This window comes from Adiantum capillus-veneris, chromosome 2, assembly GCF_014529385.1.
Source record: "Adiantum capillus-veneris isolate H3 chromosome 2, ASM1452938v2, whole genome shotgun sequence".
NCBI lineage: Eukaryota > Viridiplantae > Streptophyta > Polypodiopsida > Polypodiales > Pteridaceae > Adiantum > Adiantum capillus-veneris.
In genome coordinates, this window is record NC_140932.1 from 156,152,697 (window position 1) to 156,165,539 (window position 12,843).

At 41.6% G+C, this 12,843-nt stretch overlaps 1 pseudogene; it reads left to right on the plus strand.

Annotated features, from left to right (window-relative positions):
- The window catches only part of LOC147463913 (uncharacterized), a 60,259-nt pseudogene extending 59,721 nt beyond the window's left edge, over positions 1-538 (plus strand).
- The last annotated feature ends 12,305 nt before the right edge of the window (positions 539-12,843 follow it).

Genomic DNA, 12,843 nt, shown 5'->3' on the forward strand with positions numbered 1-12,843 from the left:
AAAAAAGGCTAGTCTTGTCTTTCTTTGGACTATTGTAATGGGGTGTCGAACAACGGATCAAATGTGTGAATGTAACGAAGATTCAATGCTCAAAATAAACTTTATCTTAAACACTAGGAAATCCTACACATGAGAAATTATAGACAAAACTTAACCACGTAAGAAGGTTTAAACGTTATTTACCCTAAATTTTTGTAAATTTTATGAGTTATCTCACCGATAGATTTTGAATTGAGCGGTATCTTTCATATTTTGTATGTAGATTACACAAATTCTAGGTTTTTTTCAACCACAATTGATGATTGTACGACTTGAATAATGGGTGTGTTTTTTGCAAATGAGTCAAATCTATGTTCCAATCACTGAACAGATACTAATAAAGACTGTTACTCAGTATCCATGGAGCTTTCTATATTCTTCGATGAGAGGATAAACGGGATTCTCACCCTGTGTTTTATATTTCAAAGGAGCTCAAGCATTTTGCAGTGCTGAGTGTAGATGCCAACAAATAATGAGTGGTAAGGGCAAGGATTCATGAACATTTGAAGACTGTCTACATATATGAGGTTTGACGCTCGTCCTAGAAGCCAACCTCTTATGACACAGGGAAAGAATAAAGAGCTCTATGATTCCCTACTTTCTACGTATGGTGTTGTGATCCTTCTACCTTTGTAAGGTGAGGCATTGCCATGCATTTTGTACATTGCACATCCCCTCTTACACCTATTTCAATGAATGTTGATTTGGTACCTGTTCACACACGTTGCACAAAAGTGCTTTTTGTGTGTGCTTGTACTCGTGCTTTCTTGCACATGTTCCCAAATGGAATGGAGAACCATATTAGTGGGAAATTGTTACATCAGCAATGTGTCGTTGAGGCCTTGTTAGGACTCAATTGCTAATATGAATGCAAAAAGTGAAGGACGAACTGGCGGATTGCCTGTCGTTGCTATAGTTTCAACTTCACCAGGCAAAGTGGTTCTAATTGCTTTTGTCTCTCACGTTGATAGACAGACGCTTTAAAGCATGACATGGAGAACTTGCATTGAAAACAAAGTATATTATGGAAGCATTGGCATAACAATATGTATTGGATTTTTCCTTTAGAAGGGGTTACCAAGAGGCTAGTAGGTTACAAAATTTAAGGGCTATGTACAAGCTTCATTTTAACAGTCAATGGGGCTCTTCATCATTAGTACTTGTGCTTGATCTAGTGGGCATAGTTTTCCTTATCAGCAAGTTAAAAGAAATATTTGTGTTTTAGAACTAGTAGGACGAAAATATGATGTCTTAATTCTTTACAATCTAACAATAGTTTAGACTATTTCTAGTAGAATTATGGTTCCACACAAGGTAGATAGGTTGCAAATTGACGTGCGCAAAGCTAGTAATTGAGTGGGAGTGTCTCACCAGATTTGCTCATGTGCCATACAAGGTGATGCTCAAGAATGCCTACCTTTAGGGACTCATTTCTCCTCAAATTTAGATTATATCAAAAGATGATATGGATGTTTCTATTAGTATTCTTGTATATTTCATGGAGAGAGATGGTATTATCGAGTTGTGCATGGGGATGTGTAGCTGCACATTTCTCGTATGTATCTAGGGATACTGTAACATTTAATGGCCTAATAACTTTTGTGTAGCGGAAATCAGCATGAACATAGTGGGCATTTCATTAGAATAGCTTCCTAATGAGAATTACAAGAGTGCTTGGGTGGAGAGAGCAACAAAAAGCATAACACCTAATTAGATAGCATCGACAATACTTTCAAAAGAGAGAGAAATTAAGCTATTGACAACAGTTGAGGACCGGATTTGCATGGAGCCGGTCCCCCCTCCAAAAGGCTTTGTATTATAGTTTCTCCCATCAAGAGAGACATTGTACAATACAATTCTTTGTGTTCCTTCAAGACTAGCTAGTGCAATGAAGATGGAAGCTTCATACACTAAGCAAAACACTAAATCAAACACAACTTGAATTATCCCCGTTCTCAGACCCAAGACCTCACACACCTTCGAAGATGGTGAGAGCTAGCAGGGTATGAGAGTAGATTGAGAGGAAGAAGGAGTATCTTACGAGAAAGATGTACATCTCCTCACATTATCACTCATATTAGCATAGCTTAGCTTAGTAATTAGCTTGGTAGAGAAGATGAGCATGCATTGAAGCTTGGCTCTTGGTTGGATTTGCATCCACATGCCAAGAGAGTGTTGATGTAGGCTTCTATCTCACAAGCTTGGAGTAGGTGATGAGCTCTCCATTAAAGCTTGGGAGGAGATAGAGTATTCTTCCTTCACACATGGTCAAGTGTGAGTGTGTGTGTGTCAATGCCAAGCAAAAATCAGCCCTCCCTCTCTCTTGGGCGAGCCCTAGCTGCTAATTAGGTCTGGCTTTTGCCTCATTGGACCTCCCCAGGTCAAACCAATAGGAATTAAGCAGCATAAGTGATAGCCTTCTGACATGTGTCCCCCTTTCCCCTTTTGTGAGAGCTTTAGGTAATTAAATAATTAAACAAAACTCTCATTGGACCCCTTTGTCTCCTGGCCAATAGAAATCAGGCAAGCCATGAGGCTTCTGAATGCTCATTGGACCCTTTGGGAGACTACCCAATAGTCTTCTAGGAGACTTAATTCTCATTGGTTTCTTTTATTAAATGTTTTTAAATTAATTAAACTACATTTACTCTAGCTTAATTCTCATTGGTCCACTTCAAGGGTCTTCCAATAGGAATTGGGCACACCTTGTGGGCATCTGGCCTAGGGAGCTGACATGTGTCCCTCATTCCCTTTGTGTAAAGGGAGCCTGTGTGTGTGTGTGTGGCTTTCTCTCTCATCCCCTACCTTTGGGGCTCGCCCCCTCCCATGTAGGGATGTGAAAAGACTTTTAGGGCACACACTAAGCATCCAATTTTCCCTAGGGTTGACCTTTGGACACAACCTTTGAATTTTGGAACCTTAGCATTTTGGAAGTCTTAATGGGCTGAACCTTAGGGTCTTTTTGGCCCATTGTTTCACATGGCTCTTTTGCAGATGGCCCCCCCTTTGGATCCCTATTTTCCCTCCTTTGGATCCCTACTGTGGCCAGTCTGCTAGCTTAACCAATATTCTAGCTTTTTCTCCCTTGGCACTTCCCCACATTAAATGATCAGTTTAATATGAGAAAATCATTTAGGAGAATTAGATATTGATTATTATGACATTACCTCTCTCTTGAAATCATAGTCGTCCTCGACTATGGTGTAGAGAAGATAAAGCATATGCATGAGTCCTTTTCTTAGCGGGTAGAGGATCCCTATGTTACCCTATGACATCATTCCATAATGGATGACTAGTCCATTTGGCGCTTGAGAGCCTGAGGCTGCCGCAAGCATGTCTGCACATTAGTCCTATCAATCTTCCATAGTAGAGTGACAAGCTCTACTTGGTGTTTGGGAGACGTTGTCTCCGCAAACTTGATCTAAGCATGCATACTACTTCATTTTTGTGCACAGAAAAAGAGAAAGAGAGTCTTATAAGACAAAAATTTTGTTCATTTTTAACATTTTGTACATTTGCTTACTCTTGGGAAGCATTGTAAGCATTGACAAGGTTTAGGTTATCCTTTAATTGTATGCCTTGCATCCATCTAGCATCTTCAAAAGGATAATTCTTAAACTTAATAAGATATCGTCAGATAGTCTTACCGCCTCTTAATACCTTGTCTTCATGTCGGAGAATGGACTCGGGCTGCAGCACCTCCTCGTGGTCCTCGATCTCCGGTGGGTCTTCAATAGTTGGTTCTTGAGGTGGCTCTCCTTTGTAAGGCTTTAATAGGCTCACATGAAAAGCATTGTGTATGAGCCAATGATTGGGCAACTTAAGTTGATAGGCCATCTCATTGATTGGCCTAAGAATCTGGAAGGGACCATAATACCTTTTTGCTAGTTTAGCATAGTACTTTTGGTGGCCCGTAGGATTCTTGCCCGTCGTGTGCCTTAATCGAGCCTTGGGAAACTTTAACAAGACCCAATCATTTTCTTTAAAGGCTTGGGCTCTTCTGTGCTTGTCAGCAGCAGCCTTTTGCCTTTGCTGTGAGATAGAGATAGCATCCTTAATCTTTTGGAAAGATTCTTGTAGGTCTCGGCTATACTCATCTGCAGCGAAGATCTTCCCATGTACCTTAAGTAGCAAGGGACTTTTTGATCTTCCCTCAATTACCTCGAAAGGTGCTTTTCCTGTGGAAGTATGTACAGTGTTATTGTAAGCATACTCTACTAAAGGTAAGTACTTCTCCCATTGGGATCTTTGATCTACTTCCGTTACATAGGCTTTCAGTAGATCAAGAATGGTTAGGTTAGCTATTTCACTTTGGCCATCAGTTTGTGGATGATAGGCCGAAGAGAAGTTTAGCCTTGTTCCTAAATTCTCAAAGAGACCCTTCCAGAAATTACTGGTCATTCTAGGATCTCTATCCGACACTATGGACATTGGCAAGCCATGGTACTTGAAAATTTGTGAAATGAAGAGGGTTGCCATTTGATGGGCTTTGATAGTCTTTTTGACAGGTATAAAATGAGCTTGTTTACTGAACCTGTCTACTATCGTCCATATTCCCGTATTCCCATGGATAGACTTAGGCAATCCAAAGATAAAATCCATGGATATGCTCTCCCAAGGTGAATTAGGGATTGGCAAGGGTTGAAGCAATCCAAGTTGCTTCCCTCTATCAAATTTTGTCTTTTGACATACCACACATTTGGAAACATACTCGTGTATGTTCACTTTCATGGTAGGCCAATAGAAATATGTTTCAATTCCCTTTAGGGTAGACTGAATCCCTCTATGCCCCGCATATGGGGGAGCATGAGATTCATACATTACTTTCTCACGTAGTGAGTTAGTAACGCATAGTCTATTGCCATAGAGAAGATAACCATCTTGTAAAGTAAATGGTTCTTCTTTCTTCCCTAATGCAAGGGCTGAAATCACATCTCTAAAATCGGGATCAATAGCATACTCATCTATCATTGAAGATAGATCATTGTGAGTTGCTATGGAAACCGCATTCACTCTCGGTCGTCTTGAGAGTGCATCGGCTACTTGATTATGCTTGCCAGCAATGTGAGCAATATGAAAATGAAATTGCGAAAGGAAATTTGCCCACCTCATTTGTTTGTCGGAAAGCTTGGTCTGCGTCATGAAGTACTTAAGACTTTGGTGATCCGTTCGCAGAATGAAAGGAGTCCCCAATAAATAGTGCTTCCATGAGTCTAAGGCATGTAGAACTGCAAGGAGTTCTTTTTCGTATATGCCTAGAGCTTGCTCAACAGGGTCGAGCCTTCGACTCTCATAGCCTATGGCGTGCCCTTCTTGGAGCAAACAGCCCCAAGGCAATCACCACAAGCATCACATTGGACCTCAAATGGTTTTGAGAGATCCGGTAGTGTAAGCACAGGTTGAGAGATAAGCTTTTCTTTAAGCTTTTCGAAAGCATTGTTCTCCTTAGCAGACCACGTATACCTAACATTTTTCTTTGTTAGGTCATGTAATGGTCCCGCAATTTGTGAGAACTTTTCTATGAAGCGTCTATAGTATGCACACATACCTATAAAGCTTCTTAGTTCATGAAGATTCCTTGGTTTAGGCCATCCTTTTATTACCTCTAACTTGGATGGATCCATTTGGATTCCATCTTGAGAGATAATGTGACCTAAATATTGAATCTCTTGCAAGAAAAATTCACTTTTCTTTCGATTAACATAAAGTTTATTCTCTCTTAAAACTTGAAATATTACCTGGAGGTGTTGCTTGTGTTCCTCCAATGAATTAGAGTAGATGATAATATCATCAAAGAACACTCCAGTGAAGGTTCGATGAGGCCTGAACAGCTTCTCCATCAAGCGGTTGAATGTGGCTGGTGCATTAGTCAAGCCAAAAGGCATGACAATGTATTCATAAAGACCAAATGTAGTACGAAATGCGGTCTTTACAATGTCTTGATCAACTATCCTTATTTGATGATAGCCACTTTTTAGGTCAATCCTACTGAAGTAGGTCGATCCTTGTAGCTTATCAAATAGGTCTTCTACCCGTGGAACGGGAAACCTATTCTTGATAGTGATCCTATTTAGTGCTCTATAGTCGACACACATACGATATGTGCCGTCTTTCTTTTGCACGAATAGCACAGGTGAGCAAAATGGAGATGAGCTAGGCCTAACCATGCCCTTCTCAACTAACTCATGCACTTGCCGCATAATCTCCTCTTGTTGAGCTTGAGAAACTCTATAAGGAGGTTTGCTAGGCGGTGAACTTCCTGGAAGAAGTTCAATTGCATGGTCGTCATTACCTCGTTTAGGAGGTAGCTCACAAGGGATGTCGTCAATAAAAACATCTTGAAACCCCTTGAGAAAATTGGATAACTCTAATTCCTTTTGGTTGCTTTTATTTTCTTTTGCTAAAGCATTAGGTTCATTTTGAGAATCTTTAACAAAAATCATGTACACGGAAATAGAGCTCTTTATTGACTTGTTGAAAGCTGGTGTATGTACAATGGGGATGGTGTTACCCATCTCCTTAGCATCTATATACATGTCCTTTTCCCTGAACTTAAAGGAGATTCTCCTTTCAGGAAATTTAACATCGGCAGCCAGGCGGTCAAACCATGGTGCCCCTAGGATTACATCCTCATGCTTGAGAGGAGAGATAAAGAATTCCTCTTTGTCCACATAGCCTTGGACATGAAGCCTCAATTTCCCGATTAAGGGAGTGACTGAAGCTTCTTGCCCCTTGAAGGCACTGTCTGCGGGTAGGTATCTCCCATCTCGTAGGATTGTATGCCTAGCTTGGTGGCTAACTCCATAGATATGAAATTGTGAGTAGAACCAGGGTCAAAGAGAATAAAAGCATCATGTTCTCTTACCTTTCCCCAAGCATGGCATAGAGGAGATCCTTTGTGGTGAGTTTGGTGAATCTCCTCCTCTTGGATTTCAACCAAAGAATCTCTAGGAGGATCTTGGCGGTTGTTCTTTTGGGGACAAGCGAGGTACGCATGCCCTTGTTCGCCGCACTTGAAACACCGGTTATCCTTACGATAACGCTCAAGCTCTTCAGGAGAGAGTTTATTCTTTCCTTTGTAAACTCCCTTCTCTTTAGCTTTGTTGGAATTGCCCTTAGGAGACTTTTGGACATTGTCCTTCCCCTTAGGCTCATTGGAACCCTTGTTTTCCGGGGGCTTATTATTTCTTTTACCCCCGTTTGGAAATTGATTCGCGAGGCCACCATAGTATGGTGTATTACCGCCGATATGGTACGTGGCCTTTGGGAGTTGACATACTCCGCCATTTCTTCGGTTAAGCCCGCACAAAATTGTTGCTTTTGCTCTCCAAAATCCAACTTTTTGAAGACAGTGGCTTTGAGTTGTAGGTCCCAAAACTTGTCTACATATTTGTGGATGGATTCATTGGGAGAGAGCTTTAAGCTTCGCCATTCGGTGAGTACTTTGTCTTTGGCATCGGTGGCCAAAAACTGCTTCATAATGGAAGCTCTTAAAGCCTTCCATGTTCGTGGAGCTTCACCGTTGGCTCGTAGGCTAGACCACCATTGTCTGGCGGACTTTTGAAAGTGCATAGCTACATGGCGTAGCTTAGAGGACTCCGTGAAGCCCTCATCTCCAAACGCCGCATCGAATTGCTGGATAAAGGCCAAAACTTTGTCTGTAGCACCGAAGGTGCCATCATAGGTAAGGAAAGAGATGCTCTTCCCTCCCTCTTTGAATTTCTTCAGCTTGGACGACCTCTTCCATGCGGCATAGGATTTCCTATGGCCTCTTCTTTTTGATGGTTCAAAAGTTGCACCATCACTTTCTTCAGAAGGTGAAGAATTTGAAGAAGGTGGAGAAGAGGGTGACCTCTTTCTCGCCTTTTTCTTGTCTTGATCTTTGTCGTCTTCACCATAGCTTTCATAAGAGGAAGAGGATGAAGAAGATGGAGAAGAGGGTGTCCTCTTTCTCGCCTTTTTCTTCTCTTGTTTTTTATCATCCCTCTTTGAATTATGGCGTGGAGAAGAGTGTGATGGTCTTCTCCGCTTTGGTGGTGATGGAGAGCGTTTAGCCCGCCGTCTTCGTGGAGCCATCTCCGCCGAGGTGGTGGGAGACTCGCTTCTTTCTCGTTCCTTCGATGGAGGCTCTTGAGTTCTCCTTTGAGAAGGAGATGCATCATCAAGAAGTAAATTCTTGAGCCCTTCATATGGATTCTCTTCTTCTTCCCAAATCGGAGAGAGACCTCTTTTGGTAGTCTCACAAGGAGGCTTCCTAGGTGTTCTCTCGTCATGGTGATGAGCTTGGAGAATCCCGTGAGCACGGAGCTGCCGTTGCACTTCACTTTGGAGAGATGGATTGCCCATGGCTTGTTGAAGCCTAGAAACAAGATAGTTAACAAGCATTGAAGCATCATTAGTAGCTTGCTCATGAGCAAAATCAAAGTTATCAACATTAATTTCACTCTCTTTACTATTGTCAGCCATTCTAACAACTTTTAGGTGTAAACTTTTTAGGTGTACTTTGGCACTTCAAGCCCTAGTTGCTACTCCTCTTTACCCCTTTAGAAAAAGCACTCAAGCTACTGTACCCGCGGCTCGAATACCATTAATTGCAAGGAATAGAAGAGAGGGTCTTTCGACACCAAAACAGCACCGGCTCCTGTCAAGCTTCTAATAGCTCAATAGTGGTTAAGCCGTAGGCAAGCCCCGTAGGACTCCACTATTAAGACCATAGCTCTCGACGGTGATGCCCCGTTAACTGCACAAAGGCAGGCGCACTGCAAGGCTGAAAAATCCCTATTCTACTTACTCACAGGCAATTAATAATACCAACCATTTGTAGCTAGCTTGAGGACCTCCCTTCTTGAGCAAGAAAAGAGAAACCTTGTGCTCTGATACCAATGTAACATTTAATGGCCTAATAACTTTTGTGTAGCGGAAATAGCATGAACATAGTGGGCATTTCATTAGAATAGCTTCCTAATGAGAATTACAAGAGTGCTTGGGTGGAGAGAGCAACAAAAAGCATAACACCTAGTTAGATAGCATCGACAATACTTTCAAAAGAGAGAGAAATTAAGCTATTGACAACAGTTGAGGACCGGATTTGCATGGAGCCGGTCCCCCCTCCAAAAGGCTTTGTATTATGGTTTCTCCCATCAAGAGAGACATTGTACAATACAATTCTTTGTGTTCCTTCAAGACTAGCTAGTGCAATGAAGATGGAAGCTTCATACACTAAGCAAAACACTAAATCAAACACAACTTGAATTATCCCCGTTCTCAGACCCAAGACCTCACACACCTTCGAAGATGGTGAGAGCTAGCAGGGTATGAGAGTAGATTGAGAGGAAGAAGGAGTATCTTACGAGAAAGATGTACATCTCCTCACATTATCACTCATATTAGCATAGCTTAGCTTAGTAATTAGCTTGGTAGAGAAGATGAGCATGCATTGAAGCTTGGCTCTTGGTTGGATTTGCATCCACATGCCAAGAGAGTGTTGATGTAGGCTTCTATCTCACAAGCTTGGAGTAGGTGATGAGCTCTCCATTAAAGCTTGGGAGGAGATAGAGTATTCTTCCTTCACACATGGTCAAGTGTGAGTGTGTGTGTGTCAATGCCAAGCAAAAATCAGCCCTCCCTCTCTCTTGGGCGAGCCCTAGCTGCTAATTAGGTCTGGCTTTTGCCTCATTGGACCTCCCCAGGTCAAACCAATAGGAATTAAGCAGCATAAGTGATAGCCTTCTGACATGTGTCCCCCTTTCCCCTTTTGTGAGAGCTTTAGGTAATTAAATAATTAAACAAAACTCTCATTGGACCCCTTTGTCTCCTGGCCAATAGAAATCAGGCAAGCCATGAGGCTTCTGAATGCTCATTGGACCCTTTGGGAGACTGCCCAATAGTCTTCTAGGAGACTTAATTCTCATTGGTTTCTTTTATTAAATGTTTTTAAATTAATTAAACTACATTTACTCTAGCTTAATTCTCATTGGTCCACTTCAAGGGTCTTCCAATAGGAATTGGGCACACCTTGTGGGCATCTGGCCTAGGGAGCTGACATGTGTCCCTCATTCCCTTTGTGTAAAGGGAGCCTGTGTGTGTGTGTGTGTGTGTGGCTTTCTCTCTCATCCCTTACCTTTGGGGCTCGCCCCCTCCCATGTAGGGATGTGAAAAGACTTTTAGGGCACACACTAAGCATCCAATTTTCCCTAGGGTTGACCTTTGGACACAACCTTTGAATTTTGGAACCTTAGCATTTTGGAAGTCTTAATGGGCAGAACCTTAGGGTCTTTTTGGCCCATTGTTTCACATGGCTCTTTTGCAGATGGCCCCCCCTTTGGATCCCTATTTTCCCTCCTTTGGATCCCTACTGTGGCCAGTCTGCTAGCTTAACCAATATTCTAGCTTTTTCTCCCTTGGCACTTCCCCACATTAAATGATCAGTTTAATATGAGAAAATCATTTAGGAGAATTAGATATTGATTATTATGATAGATACGCTTCCCATTTTGTTCATGTATGGATTTTGAGTTCAAATAGGTGTGCTAAAACGTGGTACATCATCTTAATCTGGGCATTGGTGGCCGAGTTAGGCTTTTCGAAGACGATAAAATCTCTCTCTCTCTCTCTCTCTCTCTCTCTCTCTCTCTCTCTCTCTCTCTCTCTCTCTCTCTCTCTCTCTCTCTCTCGTCAATCTTTGCTATGAATTTTACTAAGCTCTTCATGCTTACATCAAGAATGATTGCCAAATTCTTTTGACTATCACTTGTATGCCCCACAACCATTCTAAGGACACAAATGGTTAACCATCTAGAGTATGGAAGGCTCTATTAAAAGATCCTCTAGCACTAGGCCTCTTATTAGAAGAGTAGCAAAATTTGAGTGGGTGTCCTCTCTCTTAAACCATTGTAGAAATGTGATGTATAAATAAAAAGGTTGTCCAGCACGTCCACTTCATTTTTCATCCCCTCACTTCCCTCCATCACCACAAGGTTTTACGGCTACAAATGCACACAACATGCTTATATTTTGTGATCCCAAGGCAAACGTTGTAGGTGCATGCCCTCTTCTCCATATTTTCTAGTACATTGAGGGTTTTTTTTAATTCATTAGCTTTTAGCAAGCCATTTGTCTGGCCATTGTTATGCAATCATATATGGGGTGCATCCACTCCTTTCCATTTGTCTCAAAGCGTCCATAAGCATGTTTGTGTTGATTAGCTTTCAACAAACTGTGTATTGCATTGCTATAAATGGTGTCATTTGGCATGCATTCCCTTTTGTCGATATGTTTGAGTCCTCATTAGTGTTCTATAGGCCAGCTATCAAGTTGTTGTGGTGATCATATTGTGTGTGCAACTTGCTTGCTTGATAGCTAGGCTAGGTGCATTTGTGCAAGCCTTGAAGCTCTTGCCTTGCAGATTGCACAACTTAAAAGTATGTTTTTATTTTGCGCTTTTTTGCATGGGATGGATGGTGCTTACTATTGAGCAATAGTTTTCACTTTGATATGGAAAAGTAGGCTTTGTGTTGAGACATGCATAATGAATGAGACATCCATGGATCTTCTTTAGACCATGTTTGGGCTAGCTCAACAATCTCCAATAACAAATCAGGGACCAACTTCATGTATTGGTCTGATCACTGTGAAACATACATTATGCTACCTTGTGAACACCCTTAACATTGCCACTCCCCATTCCTTTGTCCTACTGGAGGCCATCGTGAACTTTCACCTTGTTTAATGCATAAGCTAAAACTATTGGAAGCAAAGCGACTCCACTCTAAATTAACCTAAGGCCCAATCCTTCCATGTTCGTAATTTCTTTTCTTGCTAATTGGCAGACCTCATGAACTCTTGAGGATGCTCAATCTAGAGCTAGGATTGATTATTTTGAGCACATAGTGGTGCAAAAGCTTGAGGGAAGAACCTTCAATGCAGACATTGCAGTAACATGTTTTTATGTGTGGATAGATTTTGCAACACATTGTTTGATTTGGGGCTGTATCAAGACCTTATACCAAGAGAGATGGAAAAAGTTGACAAAATAGCTTAACACCACAGGGTTTTGTTGGACATTGTGTCTACATAAATGACAATACACCTTGCCATGTGGTCAATATCACTAGTCACTCTGGTGGATCCTTAAAGTACATGTAGATTAAATGCACCTTGTCAATTAGCCAAGATCGCTAGTCATTATTGATAGTTCCTAATATGTGTCATTCTACTCGCTTACTTGCCTATTCGGTAATTTTGTGTCATTCTACTCACTTACTTGCCTTGTGTCATTACCTTTTTACTATGAGTATTAGCATCAGGCCAAATAGTGCATGGGACACACATACAAGCCAAATACAGCTAAAGGGGCTCATGATTTCCTAAAACCATCTAAGCAATGTCTATCTTTTTCAAATGCCTTCTAGTTGCTTTCCCGCTCTCACTTTGACTCTCAAATCTTAGGTCAAATGCACACAATTGCACAAACACATTATGTGACTCGAGGTAGTCGTCTCTTTGGCCCTCAAGTGCACACAAGCCCTCTGGGACTTGTGCTTCAAGGGACTCCCTATTGCCTAGAGAGATGGGGTCTCTATACTCTAATTCATGAGGAGTATATTCCTAAAGAGTATATACCTGTAAAAGATTCGTCTACGTGGAAAAAGGTCGACCTTGGACAAAGGTCATGGCTGCCTGGAATTTCGATGATGATGTCCAGGCCCACGCCAGCGAAGTCGAGATCTTTGTAGGTTCATTGCATCTGGACGGCAAAACTGTCTGTATATAAAATGAGGCTCGACAGCTTCGTCCTCATTCATA